Here is a 23,399-nt window from a genome sequence, read left to right on the forward strand (position 1 = left end):
GCCCGAAACCACCTTAAGAGTAGCCACGTTAAACGTCAGGGGATTGGCAGGCAAAAAGAAGCAGAGCCAGGTGCACCGGCTCTTAACTGACCACGATATTGACGTGCTTGCCGTGCAAGAAACTAAGGTTGATGGGGAGGAAGAGACCGGGAGCATGGTGCGACGTTTCACGGCTAGATTTTACGCCATTGTTAGCCACGCAGTTGGGACATCGGCCGGGTGTGTATTGTTCGTCAAAAAGCTGCCTGGTCTGGTTGTAAAGGGCTACTCCTCATGCTCTTCTGGACGGTGTGTAGTGGCTGATTGTGTATACAGCGGTGTTGAGTGGCGCATTATTTGTGTGTACGCTCCTAACTGTGTGGAGGAAAGAACAGTGTTTTTCGAGAATGTTATGCAGCAGTTAAGTACGGAAAGGCAGGTAGTATTGCTGGGCGATTTTAACTGTGTACTGAATGCTCGAGACAAAACCAGCACACGCGGATTCAGAGACAAGAGCACTAAAATGTTATGCCAGGTAATAAGCGAATGGAATATGGAGGATGTGGCTGATTGCTTGGAAGGACCGCGTGCCGTTCAGTACACGCACTTCCAAGGTTCTAGCCACGCGCGTCTGGACAGAATTTACGCGTCGCTGGATTTGATTCATTCATGCAATGAATACCGAGTGGTGCCTATGACATTCACGGATCACTGTTTGGTGCAATGCTTATTCGGCACCAAAAAACGGAGCAATGCATTTAGCTGGGAGTTATGGAAATTCAACAACAACTTGCTTAAGGATGATGCCTTTAGACGCGTGGTATTGAATGAATTGATTAAAGTGAGGCCAGGGACTTGGCTCGAAATCTGGAAACAGTGGGAGTTGTGCAAGGAACAGATTAAAATTAAAGCCATTGACAGATCCAGTTGCCTGGTGTACGAGAAGAAAATTACAGAAACCCAGCTTAAGGCTTTGCTCGCAAAACTACACGAACAGGAATGTAAGGCACCCGGCAGATGGATAGAGGATATTCGAAAAATAAAAGAACAGATTAACTTGATAGAAGAAGACAGATACCAAGGAGCGTTAGTGCGTGCAAGAGCGGAAAAATTGGCCATGGATGAGACGCCGACAAAAAGATCGTTGGGAATAGAAAAAGCAAATGCAAGGCGAAATCACGTGGCAGAGGTAGATTGGGCAGGACGCACAGAAACTGATAACGAAGGAATCGCGAAAGCTTTCCGGGAGTATTATGAAGATCTATTTTCATCCAGAGAGGTTTATTTGGACCGTTTAAAAGAATCCTTTCTTGACGCGATGCCAAAAATTGACGAGGAACAAAAAGAAAGACTGGAGCGGCCAATAAGCGAAAAAGAAGTGCAGCAGGCAATAGAAAATTTAAACCCAGGGAAATCACCCGGGCCTGATGGCCTGAGTGCGGCTTTTTATAAAGCGTTCAAGGAACAGCTATCACCTTTGTTGTGTGCCTTATTTAATGAAGCGTATGAACTGAAGGCACTGCCTGCGTCTTTCGGATCGTCGCACACAGTACTTATTCCGAAAACTGACCAACCAGATAAGCTTAGGCAGTTGTCGTCTTACAGGCCCATTGCTCTGACAAACGTTGATTACAAGATTTATATGGAGGTGCTTGCTGGCAGACTACAAACGGTTATATGCGAACTAGTGGGCCCTCACCAAACGTGCGGTATCAAAGGGCGATCTATCTTTCAGAACATTCACAAAGCGCGAAGTGTGCTCGAATGCTGCGATGCAACTCATGCATGTGTTGCGTTACTGCAGTTGGACTTGGAGAAAGCTTTTGATTGTGTGGCACATACTATTCTGTTAAGTATATTAGACTATGTTAATGTCGGCTCTGTTATTCGAGAGGGAGTGGCTTTGGCGTACCGTAACTGCACTACGAGATTAATTCTCAATAAGTCACTGGGGGCCCCCATCAACGTACGACGTTCGGTGCGCCAAGATTGCCCCGTCAGCCCTCTTTTGTTCGGCATTTATATTGAAACGTTGTGTTTAAGCATCCTACAAAACAATGACATTGATGGTTTTCGACTGCAGGAGTCAGAAGTCAAATTGTTGGCTTACGCAGACGACGTTGCGGTTTTTTGTGTAAATAAGGAGAGTATAAAGAGGACAGTGGATGTGGTAAAACATTTTAGCAAAGTCACAGGGAGTAAAGTTAACTGGGGTAAGTGCCTGGGATTTTGGCACGGAGAATGGCAGCTGACCCCCGACACTTTCGCTAATGTGTCGTGGGTTAGAACGCCTGCAAAGTACTTGGGTGTGCCCTTGAAATTTTACAAGGAAAGCGAGCCATACTGGCGAGAGCAGGTCAAAGAAACCAGTGAAAAAGCGGAGAAATGGAAAAGCGCTCAATTATCAATATTTGCAAGAGCCGCAGGTTGCAACCTGTTTTTAATTAGTAAGTTATGGTATGTTATGCAAGTGTTGCATTGCTCCCGTGTAAATGTGCAAAAATTGCATCGAGTTTTTGCGGTGTTTGTTTGGGCCTCGAGTTGGGAGAGATGCAGTCGGACAAATTTGTTCCGGCAGGTGAAGCATGGGGGGCTTGGTCTGGGTCATTTGTTTGTGCGACAGATTGTCAACCGGTTTATGTTTTTTAGGGATGCCAGTGATCCATTCCTGCGCACAGTGTGTCAACAGAGACTTGGTCGAGCGTTGCCTGATTTCGTAGTGTATACTCAATGTATGCCTGGTTCTCTGTTTGGCTTCTTTAGGGAAATTGTTTTGAGTGTGAAATTCTTAAGCGCACGTTTTTCGAAAGAGTATTTAAGTAATGTTAACAGGAGAACATTATACAAGGATGTTTGTGAAGTGGTGTTCCCGGTGCCCTTGTACCGAGCTTTATACTATGGAGGCACAGGAAGTAATGTACTAAAACGCGTAAAGAAAATGCAAGTTGCTCCGGGAGCTAAAACGTTTTTCTTTATGCTGCATACCGGTACTTTGAGTGTAAAATCATTTATGGAGGAGAAGGGTATGTTCCTACCGTGGGGGGCCCAATGTCTCATCTGCAAACAACCAGAGACAATAGATCACGTGTTTTTGCATTGCTGGGAGGGGGTATATTTGTGGGATGTTCTGCAAAGGACAATAAAAAAACAGTTGCCACTTGATTCTCATGGCATTAGGTACTTGCCATTGGATAACCACGATGATATGCCGTTAGACCAGGTTATGTTAATGTGCCTCCACAGTATATGGCGCGCACGAATGGCTGGTTATCACTGCGATCCAGATGCACGGCCAGCCCGCATGTATTTCCGTGAAAGTGTGCAGCGATGGCTCGACGTGCTTAACTTGCAACCATGTGCTCCTGAGTGGCTGTCAAAGCTGGAACCTTTGACGGTGCTCAAGGAATTTTAAACGTGACAATGCCTGCCCCTCAGTGGGTGTTAGGCAACGCTAGCTACCTTTGTGTACATATATTATTCCTTTTTTTCCTGTTGTTTTGAGTTCCAGTGCGGTGTATTTGTGTCAAAGCCAGGCAATAAAGAAAAAAAAAAAAAAAAGCAGTCGTGGCCGAGTGGTTAAGGCGATGGACTAGAAATCCATTGGGGTCTCCCCGCACAGGTTCGAATCCTGTCGACTGCGCACGCTTTAGTTTAGTTTTAGTCCTTCCCGCATCGATTTAGAGCAGAAGCTCATTATACTCAGTCATGTGGCAGTCGTGGCCGAGTGGTTAAGGCGATGGACTAGAAATACATTGGGGTCTTCCCGCACAGGTTCGAATCCTGTCGACTGCGCATGCTTTAGTTTAGTTTTAGTCCTTCCCGCATCGATTTAGAGCAGAAGCTCATTATACTCAGTCATGTGGCAGTCGTGGCCGAGTGGTTAAGGCGATGGACTAGAAATCCATTGGGGTCTCCCCGCACAGGTTCGAATCCTGTCGACTGCGCACGCTTTAGTTTAGTTTTAGTCCTTCCCGCATCGATTTAGAGCAGAAGCTCATTATACTCAGTCATGTGGCAGTCGTGGCCGAGTCCTGCGTGTACGGACGGTGAATCATGAGCTCCGGCGGAGCGGCGATTGCGGCCCAGGCTGGCCGCGGTAACAGGCTTAACGCAAACGATGATAAGGAATATCAGCTCATTTTGCCGCATCTGCCCACCGGACGTGTTGTTTTCAACACAGTTTTTTTGCACGGCGACGTACGAGTGCGACCCTTCAGGGTTGAAGATTTCCGGGACGCCCTGGCCAAGACTGGTACGCTCCCAGACGTGGTGGCCTTGGGGGCCTACCAAATAAACCATGTCTGGGCGGTGACCTTGAGCAGCTCTGAAGCAACCAAGCGGCTGCTAGCCTTCAAGGAGCTTCTAGTGAAAGGCCGACGGTGTATCATCATTGACCCGGAGGATCAACAGGTGAAGCTACGGCTCCACTGGATGTTGCATGGCGTGGCGGATGAGGATATCAGAACTGCTTTTGGGGCTTTCGGTGAGGTGACCGAAGTTACCCGTGAGCGGTGGCGCGTCCAGGGCGTTCACGAAAAGGGTTCAACAACGAGAGCCGTACTCCTGAAGTTGAAGCCAGGGATGAAGATAGACGACCTACCTCATCAGATAAGAGTTGCAGGGGAGTTGGCCCTTGTTGTGGTGCCTGGGCGGCCAATGCAGTGCCTGCGCTGCCGCGGGACCGGTCATGTGCGCCGGGAATGTAAAATTCCGCGGTGTTCGACATGTAAGCGTTTTGGCCACTCCGAGGAAGATTGCGTACGGACGTATGCAGTGGCCACTGCACCGACAGCGAGGGCGGACATGACGGAGCTCCAAATGGATGTCGCAGAGACAGAAGAGGCCGCAAAGGGGGTCGGAGAAGCTGAAAAGCTAACAGCAACTACAGGCATGTTAGTGCCCCCGGGGGGCGGTGACGAGATAATCAGTAGGCCAGACAAGGAAGTCACGCTACCGAACAACGGACCGTCAGAGGAAGAAAGGGTGAGCGATGCCGAGAGCTCAAAAACTGAACTTCCGGAGTCTGCGGGCCGACAGGAAACCTTTGAAAAGAGCAGCGGCCGAGCGACCAACGTCCAAGGCCCTGCGAAGCGTGCCCACGACGAGAGCACAAGTGAGTTAAGCAAGGCAGAGGCAGCTAGCAACGACGAGCCGCCGATAAAAACGCCAATAGGGAGGAGGGCGACCTTCAAACCAAGACCAAATGTCTCGACGGACAGGAGAGCTGCCGAAAAGCCGCCCCTGTCACAAGGTCTGCCAGTCCAACCTCATGGCTCTGGCGTCAACGAAAGCGTCTAGCGCCATGCTAGACGTGAGAGGTAAGCACCATGCTCTTGGCCTCTTTTCACTCTAAGAAAATGGCTTACGAACTGTCACTAAAGATTGCGACCCTTAACGTGAGAGGTCTAGCAGCGAAAAGGAAGCAGAGCCAAGTCCTGCGCCTTTTAAATGAAAATGACATCGATATACTTGGAGTTCAAGAGACAAAAGTCGAGGGTGAACAAGAGACCGAGGGCATGGTGCAACGTTTCACGTCGCGGTTTTACGCAGTTGTCAGCCATGCAGTCGGTACATCTGCTGGATGCGTCCTGTTTGTGAAGAAGTTGCCGGGTCTTGTAGTGCAGTCGCATGCTTCTTTTCAGTCGGGTCGGGGTGTGGTCCTCGATTTTAGTTTTTGCTCGGCTGAGTGGCGTGCTGTTTGTATATATGCACCTACGATAGTTGAGGAGAGGGCTGCTTTGTTTGATTTTGTTGAAGGGTATTTAAACACGGATAAGCAACTTGTCTTTCTGGGAGATTTCAATTGTGTACTGAGCTCCGGTGACAAAACTAGTCATCGTACATTTAGGGATCGTAGCACAGAGGTACTTTCGCGCTTGATTGACGAGTTTGCACTGGAAGACGTTGCAGAGTGTCTCACGAGCGAGCGACGGGTTCAGTATACTCATTTTCAGGGTGCTAGCCACGCCCGCCTTGACAGGATTTATGTGTCCGCAGAACTGGCCCCAAAATGCCAGGAGTATTATGTTTTGGCGGTAACGTACTCAGATCACTGCATGGTTCAGTGTACAATTGGAGCAAGAAAGGGAGGTAGCGGTTTTAATTGGGAATTGTGGAAGTTAAATAATAAACTGCTGAATGACGAGCAATTCACGAGACTAGTAGAAGAAGAAATTGGTAAGATTTGTCAGGAGGACACCCACGAACTGGGTCAAGAATGGGAACTCTGTAAGCAACAAATTAAAATCAAAGCTATAGAAAAAGCCAGCTGCATACGGTTTCAAGAAAAAGAAAATGAAATGCATTTAAGATCTTTGCTAGATAAATTGTTAGCCCTGGAGTGTAACACGCCAGGGTTATACATGGACGACGTTAGAAAAATAAAGCAAAGACTTCAACTGAATGACGAAGACCGTTATCGCGGAGCACTGGTGCGTGCGAGAGCGGAAAAATTGGCCATGGATGAGACGCCGACAAAAAGATCGTTGGGAATAGAAAAAGCAAATGCAAGGCGAAATCACGTGGCAGAGGTAGATTGGGCAGGACGCACAGAAACCGATAACGAAGGAATCGCGAAAGCTTTCCGGGAGTATTATGAAGAGCTATTTTCGTCCCGAGAGGTTAATTTGGACCGTTTTAAAGAATCCTTTCTTGACGCGATGCCAAAAATTGATGAAGAACAAAAAGAAAGACTGGAGCGGCCAATAAGCGAACAAGAAGTGCAGCAGGCAATAGAAAATTTAAACCCAGGGAAATCACCCGGGCCTGATGGCCTGAGTGCGGCTTTTTATAAAGCGTTCAAGGGACAGCTATCTCCTTTGTTGTGTGCCTTGTTTAATGATGCGTATGAACTGCAGGCACTGCCTGCGTCTTTCGGATCGTCGCACACAGTACTTATTCCGAAAACTGACCAACCAGATAAGCTTAGGCAGTTGTCGTCTTACAGGCCCATAGCTCTGACAAACGTTGATTACAAGATTTATATGAAGGTACTTGCTGGCAGATTACAAACGGTTATATGCGAACTAGTGGGCCCTCACCAAACGTGCGGTATCAAAGGGCGATCTATCTTTCAGAACATTCACAAAGCGCGAAGTGTGCTTGAATGCTGCGATGCAACTCATGCATGTGTTGCGTTACTGCAGTTGGACTTGGAGAAAGCTTTTGATTGTGTGGCACATACTATTCTGTTCAGTATATTAGACTATGTTAATGTCGGCTCTGTTATTCGAGAGGGAGTAGCCTTGGCGTACCGTAACTGCACTACGAGATTAATTGTCAATAAGTCACTGGGGGCCCCCATCAACGTACGACGTTCGGTGCGCCAAGGTTGCCCCCTCAGCCCTCTTTTGTTCGGCATTTATATTGAAACATTGTGTTTAAGCATCCTACAAAACAATGACATTGATGGTTTTCGACTGCAGGAGTCAGAAGTCAAATTGCTGGCTTACGCAGACGACGTTGCGGTTTTTTGTGTGAATAAGCCGAGTATAAAGAGGGCAGTGGATGTGGTAAAACATTTTAGCAAAGTCACAGGGAGTAAAGTTAACTGGGGTAAGTGCCTGGGATTTTGGCACGGAGAATGGCAGCTGACCCCCGAGACTTTCGCTAATGTGTCGTGGGTTACAACGCCTGCAAAGTACTTGGGTGTGCCCTTGGAATTCTACAAGGAAAGCGAGCCATACTGGCTAGAGCAGGTCAGAGAAACCCGTGAAAAAGCGGAGAAATGGAAAAGCGCTCAATTATCAATATTTGCAAGAGCCGCAGTTTGCAACCTGTTTTTAATTAGTAAGTTATGGTATGTAATGCAAGTGTTGCATTGCTCCCGTGTAAATGTGCAAAAATTGCATCGAGTTTTTGCGGTGTTTGTTTGGGCCTCGAGTTGGGAGAGGTGCAGTCGGACAAATTTGTTACGGCAGGTGAAGCATGGGGGGCTTGGTCTGGGTCATTTGTTTGTGCGACAGATTGTCAACCGGTTTATGTTTTTTAGGGATGCCAGTGATCCATTCCTGCGCACAGTGTGTCAACAAAGACTTGGTCGAGCGTTGCCTGATTTCGTAGTTTATACTCAATGTATGCCGGGCTCTGTTTTTGGATTCTTTAGGGAAATTGTTGTGAGCGTGAAATTCGTAAGCGCACGTTTTTCGAAAGAGTATTTAAGTAATGTTAACAGGAGAACGTTACACAAGGATGTCTGTGAAATGGTGTTCCCGGTGCCCTTGTACCGAGCTTTATACTATGGAGGCACAGGAAGTAATGTATTAAAACGCGTAAAGAAAATGCAAGTTGCTAAGGGAGCTAAAACGTTTTTCTTTATGCTACATACCGGTACTTTGTGTGTAAAATCATTTATGGAGGAAAAGGGTATGTTCCTACCATGGGGGGCCCAATGTCTCATCTGCAAACAGCCAGAGACAATAGATCACGTATTTTTGCATTGCTGGGAGGGGGTATATTTGTGGGATGTTCTGCAAAGGACAATAAAAAAGCAGTTGCCACTTGATTCCCATGGCATTAGGTATTTACCATTGGATAAACATGATGATATGCCGTTAGACCAGGTTATGTTAATGTGCCTCCACAGTATATGGCGCGCACTAATGGCTGGTTATCACTGCGATCCAGATGCACGGCCAGCCCGCATGTATTTCCGCGAAAGTGTGCAGCGATGGCTCGAAGGGCTTAAATTGCAACCATGTGCTCCTGAGTGGCTGTCAAAGCTGGAACCTTTGACGGTGCTCAAGGAATTTTAACATGACAATGCCTGCCCCTCAGTGGGGGTTAGGCAACGCGAACTAGTTTTGTGTACATATATTATTCCTTTGTTCATGTTGTTCTGAGTTCCAGTGCGGTGTATTTGTGTCAAAGTCAGGCAATAAAGAAAAAAAAAAAAAAGGCAGTCGTGGCCGAGCGGTTAAGGCGATGGACTAGAAATCCATTGGGGTCTCCCCGCACAGGTTCGAATCCTGTCGACTGCGCACGCTTTAGTTTAGTTTTAGTCCTTCCCGCATCGATTTAGAGCAGAAGCTCATTATACTCAGTCAGGTGGCAGTCGTGGCCGAGTGGTTAAGGCGATGGACTAGAAATACATTGGGGTCTTCCCGCACAGGTTCGAATCCTGTCGACTGCGCACGCTTTAGTTTAGTTTTAGTCCTTCCCGCATCGATTTAGAGCAGAAGCTCATTATACTCAGTCATGTGGCAGTCGTGGCCGAGTGGTTAAGGCGATGGACTAGAAATCCATTGGGGTCTCCCCGCACAGGTTCGAATCCTGTCGACTGCGCACGCTTTAGTTTAGTTTTAGTCCTTCCCGCATCGATTTAGAGCAGAAGCTCATTATACTCAGTCATGTGGCAGTCGTGGCCGAGTGGTTAAGGCGATGGACTAGAAATCCATTGGGGTCTCCCCGCACAGGTTCGAATCCTGTCGACTGCGCACGCTTTAGTTTAGTTTTTAGTCCTTCCCGCATCGATTTAGAGCAGAAGCTCATTATACTCAGTCATGTGGCAGTCGTGGCCGAGTGGATTCTGCTTCCGGCCACGCCAGTGAACGGACGCAGGATGCAGGGCTCCTCAGGAGCGGCTTCAGCGGCTATGTCAGGCCGCGGTAACAGGATTGCTGAAAAGGACAACACTTACCAGGTCGTTTTGCCTGCACTTCCAACAGGTCGGTTTGTTTTGAATACCGTTTTTTTGCACGCCGATATCAGGGCCCGCCCGTACCGGGTGGAAGATTTCCGGGATGCTTTAGCACAACACTCGCTAATCCCCGATGTTATCGCTATGGGGGCGTATCGGATGAGCCACGTCTGGGCCGTCACTCTCAAGGATACTGAAGCCGTCAACAAGATTGTCAGTGTAGGTGAGCTGTCTGTGAAAAACGGTCGCTGCTTGGTGATTGACCCGGCGAACCAGGACGTGCGACTCAAGCTTCACTGGCTACTTCACAACGTGCCAGATGAAGATGTTCGTGCTGCATTTGCGCCGTACGGAAAGGTGTCAGACGTTTCCCGGGAGCGCTGGCGTGTTAAAGGTATGCTGGAAAAGGGCTCTACAACTAGACTCGTCACGCTGAAGCTGAAAGCTGGCATGAAGCTCGACGACCTGCCGCATCAGCTCAATGTTAGCGGTGAGCTCGCGCTCGTCATTGTGCCAGGCAGACCCCCGTTGTGCCTACGCTGCCGGAGTACGGGTCACATCCGCAAAGAGTGCCGGGTTCCTCGCTGCGGAACCTGCCGACGGTTCGGGCATGAAGACAACCAGTGTGCACGAACCTACGCTAGCATTGCCGGACCTGGGACCAGCGAAGACTCGTCCGAGTTAATTATGGACGAGGCGGATGCGGAGGAGGCTGCTGACATTAGTGGTCAGTCAACGAAACAGGACGCGCCTTCCATGACGGTTTTAACAAAGGGTAAGGTGATGGTCTCAAATGAAAAGAATGAACCTCGGCATGTCTTGAACGTTCCATCCCAGGACCATGAAAGCGAGTCAAAGGAAGGGTCAGAAGACTTAACCAAATTTTCTGACGCTGAGGATCATCTCAGTACTGAGCCTTCCTGTACTGATGCCATGGAGGTTGGGCCGGAGACAGCAGCCTTAATTGCCGCGAAACGTCCGCATGAGGAAAGCGTCGAGGAGACTCAGCTGCCAGGCGGTGTTTGTGGTGAGCCGCCGCCGAAAACTTCTGGCATCCGAAGAGCCACGTTAAGACCGAAGCCGAACTTCTCGGCTGACACGCGGCAGGCGGGGAAACCGCCTCCGTAGTTTTTGTGGAGACCTGAACGATTTGTGGGTCGGCTGCCTACCGACCAGCGTCACGAACCTTCTACAACCAAGTGGTGCGTGTGTTAGCAAAAATGAAACAATGGGCTTGGACTTCGTTTGAATGCATCCCGACATTCTGCTGGCAGGACATTACATGCATGCATACGCCGCTGTTTGTCAGAAGCGGAGGCCACGCAACCATGAAGGTAGGCACCATGCCGGTACTGGCGTCTCTCTCTAGTACATGACTCTCAAGCTTAATTCGCCGTTACACGTAGCTACTTTGAATGTTAGAGGACTGGGAGCGAGAAGGCGACAATGCCAGCTCAGTTGCCTCCTTGTGGATAATGATATAGATATAGCAGCTATGCAAGAGTCAAAGATTGAGAGCCAAGAAAGCACTGACCGTATGGTGGCTTCTTTTCAAACAAACTTTTATGTGTGTGTATGCCATTCTGTTGGTGTATCGGGTGGGTGCCTTTTATTTATACGTAACACGCTGGGAGTAAGCGTAGAGTTCGTTTTTGCCTGTCCAAGTGGTCGGCTTTTGGTTACCGATTTTACCTACTCTAATTTATGCTGGCGTGTTGTGTGTGTGTATGCTCCCAATTCAGGGCGTGAGCGTGAATTGTTTTTTCAGTCTATTGAGTTGTGGTTGAAGGTCGACAAAATCTTGCTTGTACTTGGTGACTACAACTGTGTGTGCGCAGCTGTGGACCGAGCGGCCAAGTGTAAACCTCGAAGAGACAGGAGCTCCGAGCTGTTGAATGCACTTGTACATGAGTATAGCCTTGAGGATGTTGGTAGTGTGTTCTCCACTGGAAACCAGCCAGAGTTCACGCACTTTCAGCGAGATAGCCATGCCAGATTGGACAGGGTGTATGCCTCGGTAGATCTTGTTTCCCTATGTACTGCATATGATGTCAAACCTGTGTCTTTCAGCGATCATTGTCTCGTGAGTGCAGTGTTTGGTCGCAAAGGAAAGAAATCGCGATTTAACTGGTACCTATGGAAACTGAATGCCAAACTTCTTGCCGATGAAGAGTTCCTTACTGAAGTTAAGACAGAGTTTGAAAATCGTCTTGCTATGCGACCAGTAAGTTTTGCAGCGGAATGGGACAGCTTCAAAGAGTGGGTCAAATTGAAAGCAATAGAAAAGAGTAGTAAGCTGTGATACAAAGAGAAAGAAAAAGAAAAAGAACTGAATGAACAACTTGCTCTTTTTTTGAGCATGGAAAGTACTGTGCCAGGGCATTTCGCCAGTAAAATACGAGAGCTTAAAAGTGAGCTGGAAACAATCGACAGCGAAAGATACACAGCGGCTGTCATACGTGCAAGGGCTGAAAAACTTTGGGCTGGAGAAGTGCCGACAAAACGAGCCCTAGCAGACGAGAAAAGATACGCCTGCCAGAAAGAAATTAGGAGTATAAGGTATGGCGGCCATATCACAGAAGATGCTAAAGATATTCAGCATGCGGTAGCAGAGCACTTCGAAGAACTGCTTAGCGCTAAGCTTGAGACTGTAGGCGGCTTTCAAACAGACTTTCTAAGACGGATGCCTGCACTGGATGACGAAAGTAAAGCGCGCCTAGAAACACCGATAACGTTGCAGGAGATAGAATCTGCAATAGATGACCTGACACCTGGGAAGGCCCCTGGGCCGGATGGTCTAAGCGCTGCCTTCTTTAAAACTTTTCAGCAGTATGCGGCTCAGTTTATGCTCGATGTAATCACTGAAGCTTATGAACGTAATACTGTTCCATTGTCTTTCGCTACATCGCACATTGTGCTAATACCCAAGACAGATGATCCGGAAAAACGACTGTTGGTGGGGTCATATCGACCGATTAGCCTCACCAATGTTGACTACAAGGTGTATATGAAGGTTTTAGCAAAAAGACTGCAAAGCGTAATAAAAAAACTGGTTGGATCTCATCAAACGTGCGGCATCAATGGTCGATCCATTGCCACGAATATACATGTCGCAAGAACCGTACTAGAATGTGTTGATGCACTCGGTGGTCAGATAGCCATGATGCAGTTAGATTTGGCGAAAGCCTTTGACCGTGTTTCTCACGAAATTCTTTTTTCCATTTTGGAGCATTCTAACCTTGGAAAAGTCATAGTGGAGGGTGTTAAAATGGCTTACGCGAACTGCACGACCCGTATTATAGTGAATGGTGAACTGACTGACAGCATCGCAGTACGTTCATCGGTAAGGCAGGGCTGCCCACTCTCACCCCTGCTTTTTGCACTGTATTTAGAGCCACTTTGCTTGGCTATCATTGATAGCGATCGCATTTTAGGGTTCAAGCTGCAATCAGCACACGTGAAAATGCTGGCATATGCTGATGACATAGCAGTGTTTTGTGCAACTAGAAAGAGCATCTGTGAAGTTACGGGTGTCGTCCAAACATTTTGTGATCAAACCGGATGTAAGATCAATTGGGAGAAAAGCTCTGGGTTTTGGCACGGTGATTGGGACGTGACACCTGATTTCTTCTGTAAGCTGCGATGGTCTGCTCTCCCAACGCGATATCTAGGCGTGCCTTTAGATTGTTATCGAGATGCCAACATGCACTGGATGGAAGAAACATCCAGAGCGAAAGAAAAAGCGGATGCGTGGCAAGGAAGGCAACTCTCAATGTTTTCGCGCGCTTCCATTTGCAATGTTTTTCTTATTTCAAGGCTGTGGTACCTCATGAATGTGTTGTGTGTCTCACGAACCTCAATTCAGAAAATGCACCGCGTTTTTGCTGTTTTTATTTGGGCATCCACATGGGAAAAAACCGCCCGGACGAACTTTTTTATTTCTGTTAAAAGGGGCGGGCTTGGCCTTGCTCATTTGTTCTTGCGACAAGTGGTTTCGCGATTTATATTCCTGCGTGATCAAAAAGATACCTTTCTAAGAACTGTGATGCAAGTGCGATTGCAGAGGCTGCTCCCTGAATGGATTGTGTCATGTGAAAGCATGCCTGGTACTGTGACTGGCTACCTGCGCGAAGTTGTTTTTTCGTGCAAGTTGCTGGAAGTGCGGTTTTCTTTTGATTACCTTTTCAATGTTCCCAGAAAAAAACTGTATAAAGATCTCATTGACGTGATGCTGCCGGTGCCTTTTTACAGGGAAATACACTGTGGAGGCCCAGGGCAGGATGTTTTGAAAAGAGTAAAGAAGATGCCCGTGAGGCCATCTGCTAAAACGTTCCTTTTCAAACTTCACTCTAATACGCTCCCTGTTAAAACCTGGCTGAATGAAAAAGGTATCTTCGTCCCATGGACAACAAATTGCCTGTTGTGCAAAAAACCGGAGACAATTGAACACGTCTTCTTACAGTGTTGGGATGCTGTTTTTCTGTGGGACGTCCTCCAAAGGACAATTAAAAAGGAACTTCCCCTAACTCCGTACGGAATCAGATTCCTACCAGTGCAGAACGATGATGCACTTTATGATTTAATTATGCTTCTTGGTCTCCATAGTTTGTGGAAAACACGAATGCAGGTGCGTCACGCAGATATAAATACACGATCTGCGCGTGAAAACTTCATTGAAAGTGCGGTGTATATACGCGAAACTTTCAGGATGCAGCAGGATCCACCACATTGGCAATGTCTATTTGATGAGTTGGTGAACCTGAAAAGATTTTAGCCGCGTACGCGTTAGCTCAAGTGTAGTTGACGTGTTTTATCATGTGTATTTTTGTTTTCTGTTTCACGGCAATAAAGAAAAAAAAAAAAAAAAAAAAAAAGTCGTGGCCGAGTGGTTAAGGCGATGGACTAGAAATCCATTGGGGTCTCCCCGCACAGGTTCGAATCCTGTCGACTGCGCACGCTTTAGTTTAGTTTTAGTCCTTCCCGCATCGATTTAGAGCAGAAGCTCATTATACTCAGTCATGTGGCAGTCGTGGCCGAGTGGTTAAGGCGATGGACTAGAAATCCATTGGGGTCTCCCCGCACAGGTTCGAATCCTGTCGACTGCGCACGCTTTAGTTTAGTTTTAGTCCTTCCCGCATCGATTTAGAGCAGAAGCTCATTATACTCAGTCATGTGGCAGTCGTGGCCGAGTCATTCTACTTCCGGCCACCACCGTGTACGGACGCGGAATCATGTGCTCCGACGGAGCGGCGATTGCGGCTTTTACCGGCCGCGGAAACAGGATCTCAGATAGCGAAGACAGCGATTATCAGCTTATTCTGCCTCAGCTGCCAACCGGACGCATCGTTCAGAACACCGTGTTTTTGCACGGCGACGTGCGAGCAAGGCCCTACAGGGTTGAAGATTTACGAGATGCGCTCTTGCTTACAGGCTTACTGCCGGATGTGGTGGCCCTGGGAGCCTACCAGGTTAACCACGTTTGGGCAGTCACCCTTAAAGGTGCCGAGGCTACAAAACGGCTGCTTGGTGTGAAGGAGCTAATGGTGAAGAGGCGACGCTGTGTTATCATCGACCCGCAGGAACAGCAGGTGAAGCTGAAGCTTCACTGGCTATTGCATGGAGTGGCGGACGAGGACGTCCGGTCCGCACTCGCGGCCTTTGGGACTGTAATGGATGTCAGACGAGAGCGCTGGCGAGTGCAGGGTGTGAGTGACAAGGGCTCCACAACAAGGTCAGTGCTTTTGAAGCTGACGAACGGCATGAAAATAGAAGACCTGTCGCACCAGTTACGGGTCGGTGGTGAACTGGCACTAGTTGTCGCACCTGGTCGCCCGATGCAGTGCCTGCGATGCCATGGCTCGGGCCACGTGAGAAGAGAGTGCAAGGTGCCGCGTTGCTCGATCTGCAGGCGATTTGGGCATGAGGACTCGCAGTGCGTCCGTACCTACGCCGCGGCAACGAGAACGGCGGCGAGTGATGACACCGAGCACCTCATGGACGAGGTTGAGGCGGAGGACGCAGCGGAGGGGACTGGTGAGATATCGACTGCTTCGGGAGCAGAAATGCCTCTCCTTAGCGAAGGAGCCCAGGATAAAAGCAAGGACAGGGCAAGTGAAATGGTGGAAAACCTATCATCGGCAGCGTCGGACATCAACGAAGATGGAGCCAGTCAAGCGCAGCAGCCAGCAGCAGTGAAGGGTCAGGAGCCTCCAGGCAATGGCAATGTAAGTTTAGTGGGTGCCGGAACTGCAACTAAACGCCCCCACGACGCAGCCGGCGATCTCGACGACATGCCGTATACAAGCAGTGTTGACGAGCCGCCTGTGAAAGCGGTGCAGGGACGGCGGTCGTCCTTCAAGCCGCGACCTAACATCGCAGCGGAACGAAAACCTGTCGACAAGCCACCCCCGCCGAAAAGCGAGACCGGCCAGCCGGGCGGCTCCGGAGGCGTCTAGCGGCTTGCTAGACGTTAAAGGTAAGCACCATGCTCCTGGGCCTACCTCATAATTAGAGCAACAATGGCACCTGAACCGTCTCTAAGTGTAGCCACGTTGAATGTCAGAGGACTAGCGAGCAAAAGAAAACAAAGTCAATTGTATCGGCTGATAACAGATAATGACATTGACGTACTAGCTGTTCAGGAGACAAAAGTCGAGGGAGAAGAGACTGGGAGCATGGTGCTGCGTTTTACCTCAAGGTACTACGCTGTGGTTAGCCACGCTGTTGGGTTGTCGGCAGGATGCGTACTCTTTGTCAAAAAGTTACCGGGTCTTACTGTGCAGAGCATCACATCAGGGTCCTCTGGAAGACTCGTTATTTGTGATTTTAGTTATTGCCAAAGAGAATATCGGGTTATTTGCATATACGCACCAAATGCAGTGGATGAGAGATATAATTTTTTCGCTATGGTTCAGCAATATGTGGACCCTGAAAAATGCCTCATTATTTTGGGGGACTATAACTGTGTACTGAATTCTACAGACAAAACCAGCGGCACAGCTTTCCGAGATAAGAGCACAGATTTATTAGCCGATATTGTTACCGCAGCCGAATTAATCGACGTGGCCGAAGTCCTAGAGAGTGGACAGGCAGTGAAGTACACTCATTTCCAGGGGACAAGCCACGCACGCCTAGACCGGGTTTATGTAGCACTCGACTTGATCTCAAAATGCCGCACTTACACCGTGCTACCGCTGTGTTTTACTGACCACTGTCTGGTTAAGTGCGTAATAGGAACAAAGAAAGAAGTTAGGAAGTTTGCTTGGGATATGTGGAAAATGAACGTTAAGCTTCTCGACGACGAATATTTTGTAGCAAAAGTGACAGAAGAAACCAACAGAATAAATATGAACGATTACTGTAAGGTGGGACAACAGTGGGAACTATGCAAAGAGCAAATCAAAATCACAGCGATTGATAGGGCCAGTTCGATTCGATTTCACGAAAAAAATTAAAGAAAACGAACTGCAGAAAACACTAAAGATGTTAATAACAGAGGAATGCAAAAAGCCAGGCGTTTTCAAAGATGACGTGAGGATTATAAAACAGCAATTACAGCTGATCGAAGAGGAGCGTTATCGGGGCGCGCTGGTGCGAGCTAGAACAAATGCACTAAAAGCGGGCGAAGTACCTACGAAGCGGGCTTTAGGTTTGGAAAAAACGAACGGCCAACGAAACCACGTATGCGAGATAGAGCGGAACGGCGTTGTGGTGTCAGATAACGACGGCATTGGGCGAGAGTTCTTTGAGCATTATCAGGCGTTATTCGCGTTTCATGAAGCTGACTTGGACGGTTTCAAAAAGATGTTTCTGGGTCAGATGCCGCGACTGGCCGACGAGGTAAAAGAAGTTTTGGAGCGGCCAATAACCGAAAGAGAAGTGTGCCGAGCAATTGAAAACTTGAACGACGGAAAGTCGCCTGGGCCCGATGGCTTGAGTGCCGCGTTCTACAAGTTTTTCAAAGTTGTCTGCAGTGCTTACAGCTGTATTCAATGAGGCATACCAACTGAAAGAATTACCACCGTCATATAGTACATCACATACTGTTCTCATACCAAAAAGTGACGATACAGAAAGACTTCGCCTCGTAACGAGTTACAGGCCCATCTCTTTAAACAATGTTGACTATAAAATATTCATGAAAGTCTTAGCAGCTAGGCTCCAGACAGTGATTAAGGACATAGTAGGGTGCCACCAGACATGTGGAATCAAAGGAAGGTCTATAGTAAGCAACATACACAAGATGCGGTGCGTGCTTGAGTGCTGTGATGTCATGCAATCTGGCGTCGCGGTTTTGCAGCTCGACCTAGAGAAGGCCTTTGACTGTGTATCACATGTTATCCTGTTCGCCATTCTTGACCATATTAATGTCGGTTCGGTTATCAGAGAGGGTGTGGTCATGGCGTACAGGAGTTGCTCAACGCGGCTTATTGTAAACAAGTCACTGGGGGCCCCCATTGCCATGCAGCGTGCGGTACGCCAAGGCTGCCCCATCAGCCCACTTTTATTTTGTCTGTACATCGAATCACTATGCTTGACTATTATTAAAAATGATTCTGTTCATGGTTTTCGACTCCAAGCTGCCGAAGTGAAGCTCTTAGCATATGCCGACGACGTCGCAGTGTGTTGTATTGATAGAGAAAGTATTATAGCAGTGGTCGAAGAGGTAAAATGTTTTCGGGACATCACAGGGAGTTTGATCAATTGGGAAAAAAGCCTGGGATTTTGGCATGGAGGATGGGCGTCAACCCCAGACACGTTTGCAGCCGTAACGTGGGTGAAGACCCCAGTGAAGTACCTGGGTGTCCCTCTGCAATTCTACGAAAGCAATGATGGCCTCTGGAGAAGCCAGGCGCATGAAATACGTGAGAAAGCAGACAGATGGAAGGGGGTTCCTCTCTCGTTTTTTGCCAAGGCAACTGTGTGTAATCTTTTTTTTATAAGCAAATTATGGTATCTAATGCAGGTTTTGCATTGCTCGCGGCTCAATGTGCAAAAGCTGCACAGAGTGTTTGCCACCTTTATTTGGGCATCGCAGTGGGAAAGGTGCAGCTGAACAAATTTGTTCAGAAAGGTGGAGGACGGCGGTCTTGGTCTGGCGCACCTCTTTGTGCGACAGCTTATTAACAGGTTTCTGTTTTTCCGGGACACAAAAGACTCTTTCTTACGAACGGTGTGCCAAATGAGATTAAGACGGGCGTTGCCAAACTTTGTGATCGGCACGAATGAAATGCCAGGGCCAACTAAGGGCTTTTTCAAGGAGGTGGTGATGAGCGTATGTTTCTTGACAGTACGATTTTCCAACGAATATTTGTCTGCGGTGAAAAGGAAAACACTGTACAAAGATGTGTGCGACAGCATACTTCCTGTACCGATGTACAGAGCCATGGACAGTGGAGAGCCGGGCCAGAATGTGTTAAAACGGGTGAAGAAAATGCAGGTGACACCAGGCATGAAGTCCTTTTTTTTTAAACCTCATACTGAAACACTTCCAGTCAAAACATTCCTTGAACAACGAGGTTTTTTCTTGCCATGGGGAACTAACTGTCTAATCTGCAAGATACCCGAAACTATAGATCATGTTTTTCTTCACTGCTGGGAAGGAGTGTATTTCTGGGATGTTCTGCAGAGAACAGTGAAAAAGGATTTCCCTCTAGATCCACACGGGATCAGATATTTGGCGATAGATAACGAAGATGGTTTTCCTTTCGATCTCGTAATGTTGGCTGGCCTCCACTCTGTATGGCGCTCCCGCATGGCCGGCTTCTATTGTGATCCTGATGCGAGGCCTGCACGGTTGTATTTTCGGGAGAGCATTTCCCGCTTCGTTGAGGTGCAGAAGACACTTGAGTGTGTGCCGCAGTGGCTGCCAAGGCTTCCAGCCTTGGCAGGCCTAAGGGAATTTTAAGTGACAATGTCAGTACAAAACTGACAGCGTTTTCTTTTTGTTCCACGTCTTGCCTGTGTTTGTATATAGTGTATTGTAATGTACTGAATTGGTTGTCGGAGCCCGGCAATAAAGAAAAAAAAAGCAGTCGTGGCCGAGTGGTTAAGGCGATGGACTAGAAATCCATTGGGGTCTCCCCGCACAGGTTCGAATCCTATCGACTGCGCACGCTTTAGTTTAGTTTTAGTCCTTCCCGCATCGATTTAGAGCAGAAGCTCATTATACTCAGTCAGGTGGCAGTCGTGGCCGAGTCATTCTACTTCCGGACACCGTAGTGAACGGTAGCAGAATCATGTGCTCCAGCGGAGCGGCGATAGCGGCCCTTTCCAGCCGCGGAAACAGGCTCGACGACATGGACGATACCGAGTATCAGATTATTCTGCCAACTTTGCCCACCGGACGCGTTGTTTTTAACACGCTTTTTTTGCACGGTGATGTGCGAGTCAGGCCATACAGGGTCGAGGATTTCCGCGACGCCCTTGCCAACGCTGGTGCGCTCCCCGACGTTGTGGCGTTGGGGGCGTATCAGATCAGCCATGTTTGGGCGGTCACGTTTAGCAGCACAGAAGCAATGAAGAAATTGGCGGCTTTCAAGGAACTCGATGTTAAGGGACGCCGTTGCCTTATTATTGATCCCGAAGACCAACAGGTGAAGCTGCGACTTCACTGGATGTTGCACGGTGTGGCAGACGACGACATCCGGACGGCTTTTGCTGCTTTTGGGAATGTGACCGAGGTGACCCGGGAGAGGTGGAGAGTTCAAGGCGTCAAGGAGAAGGGGTCCACCACGAGGACTGTGCTCCTGAAATTGAAACCCGGCATTAAGGTCGACGACTTACCTCACCAGCTGCGAGTAGCCGGAGAGCTAGCCCTTGTCGTGGTGCCTGGGCGAGCGATGCAGTGCCTGCGCTGCCGCGGTACCGGTCATGTTCGACGAGAATGTAAGGTACCGCGTTGTCCAAAGTGTAGACGCTACGGACATGACGAGGCTGCCTGTGTGCTTTCGTACGCTTCGGCCGCGGGACATGGAACTACGGAACGGTCGGCGGAGCTCACCATGGACGTAGTCGAGGCGGCGAAAGGTGCCGGAGAAGTGAGAACGCAGACACGGGAGACAGATTCGTCGGCGGACTCGGCAGAAAACAGCAATGCTGCGAGAGAGGTGGGGAGAGCAGACTCGAAACCTGAGCTCCCTAGCAATGAGGAAGGCACGTCACTGGAGCCGGCGAACGGTATGGAACAGGATAATGCGGAGGAGCAATCGGACACCAGCGGTGTTCGTAAGCCAGGCGTCCCAGCCCCAGCCAAGCGATCCCACACGCAGTCCGAACCCGAAGGTAACCAGGCGTCAGCCCCCAGCGTCGACGAGCCACCAGCAAAAACGGGGCAATCCCGGCGGTCCACGCTACGTCCGCGGCCAAACATTTCATCAGAGAGACGGGCAGCGGATAAAGTGCCCCCGCTGCCGGGTCAGCCGCTCGCACCGGACTGGGATGGATCCAATGACGGCGTCTAGCAACGCGCTAGACGGGAAAGGTAAGCACCATGCTTTCGGTCTCTTCACCCTTGATGAAAATGGCGCCCGAAACCACCTTAAGAGTAGCCACGTTAAATGTCAGGGGATTGGCAGGCAAAAAGAAGCAGAGCCAGGTACACCGGTTCTTAACTGACCACGATATTGACGTGCTTGCCGTGCAAGAAACTAAGGTTGATGGGGATGAAGAGACCGGGAGCATGGTGCGACGTTTCACGGCTAGATTTTACGCCATTGTTAGCCACGCAGTTGGGACATCGGCCGGGTGTGTATTGTTTGTCAAAAAGCTGCCTGGTCTGGTTGTAAAGGGCTACTCCTCATGCTCTTCTGGACGGTGGGTTATGGCTGATTGTGGATACAGCGGTGTTGAGTGGCGCATTATTTGTGTGTACGCTCCTAACTGTGTGGAGGAAAGAACAGTGTTTTTCGAGAATGTTATGCAGCAGTTAAGTACGGAAAGGCAGGTAGTATTGCTGGGCGATTTTAACTGTGTACTGAATGCTCGAGACAAAACCAGCACACGCGGATTCCGAGACAACAGCACTGAAGTGTTATCCAGTTAATAAGCGAATGGAATATGGAGGATGTGGCTGATTGCTTGGAAGGACCGCGTACCGTTCAGTACACGCACTTCCAAGGTTCTAGCCACGCGCGTCTGCACAGAATTTACGCGTCGCTGGATTTGATTCCTTCATGCAATGAATACCGAGTTGTGCCTATGACATTCACGGATCACTGTTTGGTGCAATGCTTATTCGGCACCAAAAAACGAAGCAATGCATTTAGCTGGGAGTTACGGAAATTGAACAATAAATTGCTTAATGATGATGCCTTTAGACGCGTGGTATTGAATGAATTAATTAAAGTGAGGCCAGGGACTTTGCTCGAAATCTGGAAACAGTGGGAGTTGTGCAAGGAACAGATTAAAATTAAAGCCATTGACAGATCAAGTTGCCTGGTGTACGAGAAGAAAATTACAGAAACCCAGCTTAAGGCTTTGCTTGCAAAACTACACGAACAGGAATGTAAGGCACCCGGCAGATGGATACAGGATATTCGAAAAATAAAAGAACAAATTAACTTGATAGAAGAAGACATACCAAGGAGCGTTAGTGCGTGCCAGAGCGGAAAAAGTGACCATGGATGAGACGCCGACAAAAAGATCGTTGGGAATAGAAAAACCAAATGCAAGGCGAAATCACGTGGCAGAGGTAGATTGGGCAGGACGCACAGAAACGGATAACGAAGGAATCGCGAAAGCTTTCCGGGAGTATTATGAAGATCTATTTCCGTCCCGAGAGGTTTATTTGGACCGTTTTAAAGAATCCTTTCTTGACACGATGCCAAAAATTGACGAGGAACAAAAAGAAAGACTGGAGCGGCCAATAAGCGAAAAAGAAGTGCAGCAGGCAATAGAAAATTTAAACCCAGGGAAATCACCCGGGCCTGATGGCCTGAGTGCGGCTTTTTATAAAGCGTTCAAGGAACAGCTATCTCCTTTGTTGTGTGCCTTATTTAATGAAGCGTATGAACTGAAGGCACTGCCTGCGTCTTTCGGATCGTCGCACACAGTACTTATTCCGAAAACTGACCAACCAGATAAGCTTAGGCAGTTGTCGTCTTACAGGCCCATTGCTCTGACAAACGTTGATTACAAGATTTATATGAAGGTTCTTGCTGGCAGACTACAAACGGTTATATGCGAACTAGTGGGCCCTCACCAAACGTGCGGTATCAAAGGCCGATCTATCTTTCAGAACATTCACAAAGCGCGGACTGTGCTCGAATGCTGCGATGCAACTCATGCATGTGTTGCGTTACTGCAGTTGGACTTGGAGAAAGCTTTTGATTGTGTGGCACATACTATTCTGTTCAGTATATTAGACTACGTTAATGTCGGCTCTGTTATTCGAAAGGGAGTGGTCTTGGCGTACCGTAACTGCACTACGAGATTAATTGTCAATAAGTCACTGGGGGCCCCCATCAACGTACGACGTTCGGTGCGCCAAGGTTGCCCCCTCAGCCCTCTTTTGTTCGGCATTTATATTGAAACATTGTGGTTAAGCATCCTACAAAACAATGACATTGATGGCTTTCGACTGCAGGAGTCAGAAGTCAAATTGCTGGCTTACGCAGATGAAGATGCGGTTTTTTGTGTGAATAAAGAGAGTATAAAGAGGACAGTGGATGTGGTAAAACATTTTAGCAAAGTCACAGGGAGTAAAGTTAACTGGGGTAAGTGCTTGGAATTTTGGCACGGAGATTGGCAGCTGACCCCCGACACTTTCGCTAATGTGTCGTGG

At 48.5% G+C, this 23,399-nt stretch overlaps 10 non-coding genes across 10 annotated transcripts; all 10 read left to right on the forward strand.

Moving 5' to 3' along the window:
- Positions 1–3,537: 3,537 nt before the first annotated feature.
- On the forward strand, positions 3,538–3,619 carry TRNAS-AGA (transfer RNA serine (anticodon AGA)). Its single transcript has one exon. It is a non-coding gene; the product is annotated as a tRNA-Ser (tRNA).
- A 70-nt stretch (positions 3,620–3,689) lies between these two features.
- Positions 3,690–3,771, forward strand: TRNAS-AGA (transfer RNA serine (anticodon AGA)). Its single transcript has one exon. It is a non-coding gene; the product is annotated as a tRNA-Ser (tRNA).
- A 70-nt stretch (positions 3,772–3,841) lies between these two features.
- On the forward strand, positions 3,842–3,923 carry TRNAS-AGA (transfer RNA serine (anticodon AGA)). Its single transcript has one exon. It is a non-coding gene; the product is annotated as a tRNA-Ser (tRNA).
- A 4,952-nt stretch (positions 3,924–8,875) lies between these two features.
- On the forward strand, positions 8,876–8,957 carry TRNAS-AGA (transfer RNA serine (anticodon AGA)). Its single transcript has one exon. It is a non-coding gene; the product is annotated as a tRNA-Ser (tRNA).
- A 70-nt stretch (positions 8,958–9,027) lies between these two features.
- TRNAS-AGA (transfer RNA serine (anticodon AGA)) lies at positions 9,028–9,109 on the forward strand. Its single transcript has one exon. It is a non-coding gene; the product is annotated as a tRNA-Ser (tRNA).
- Positions 9,110–9,179: 70 nt separating this feature from the next.
- On the forward strand, positions 9,180–9,261 carry TRNAS-AGA (transfer RNA serine (anticodon AGA)). Its single transcript has one exon. It is a non-coding gene; the product is annotated as a tRNA-Ser (tRNA).
- Positions 9,262–9,331: 70 nt separating this feature from the next.
- Positions 9,332–9,413, forward strand: TRNAS-AGA (transfer RNA serine (anticodon AGA)). The gene has a single exon. It is a non-coding gene; the product is annotated as a tRNA-Ser (tRNA).
- A 5,074-nt stretch (positions 9,414–14,487) lies between these two features.
- TRNAS-AGA (transfer RNA serine (anticodon AGA)) lies at positions 14,488–14,569 on the forward strand. The gene has a single exon. It is a non-coding gene; the product is annotated as a tRNA-Ser (tRNA).
- Positions 14,570–14,639: 70 nt separating this feature from the next.
- TRNAS-AGA (transfer RNA serine (anticodon AGA)) lies at positions 14,640–14,721 on the forward strand. The gene has a single exon. It is a non-coding gene; the product is annotated as a tRNA-Ser (tRNA).
- Positions 14,722–19,646: 4,925 nt separating this feature from the next.
- TRNAS-AGA (transfer RNA serine (anticodon AGA)) lies at positions 19,647–19,728 on the forward strand. Its single transcript has one exon. It is a non-coding gene; the product is annotated as a tRNA-Ser (tRNA).
- The last annotated feature ends 3,671 nt before the right edge of the window (positions 19,729–23,399 follow it).

Source organism: Amblyomma maculatum, chromosome 2 (assembly GCF_055883805.1).
Source record: "Amblyomma maculatum isolate TAMU_Amacu chromosome 2, ASM5588380v1, whole genome shotgun sequence".
Classification (NCBI taxonomy): Eukaryota; Metazoa; Arthropoda; class Arachnida; order Ixodida; family Ixodidae; genus Amblyomma; species Amblyomma maculatum.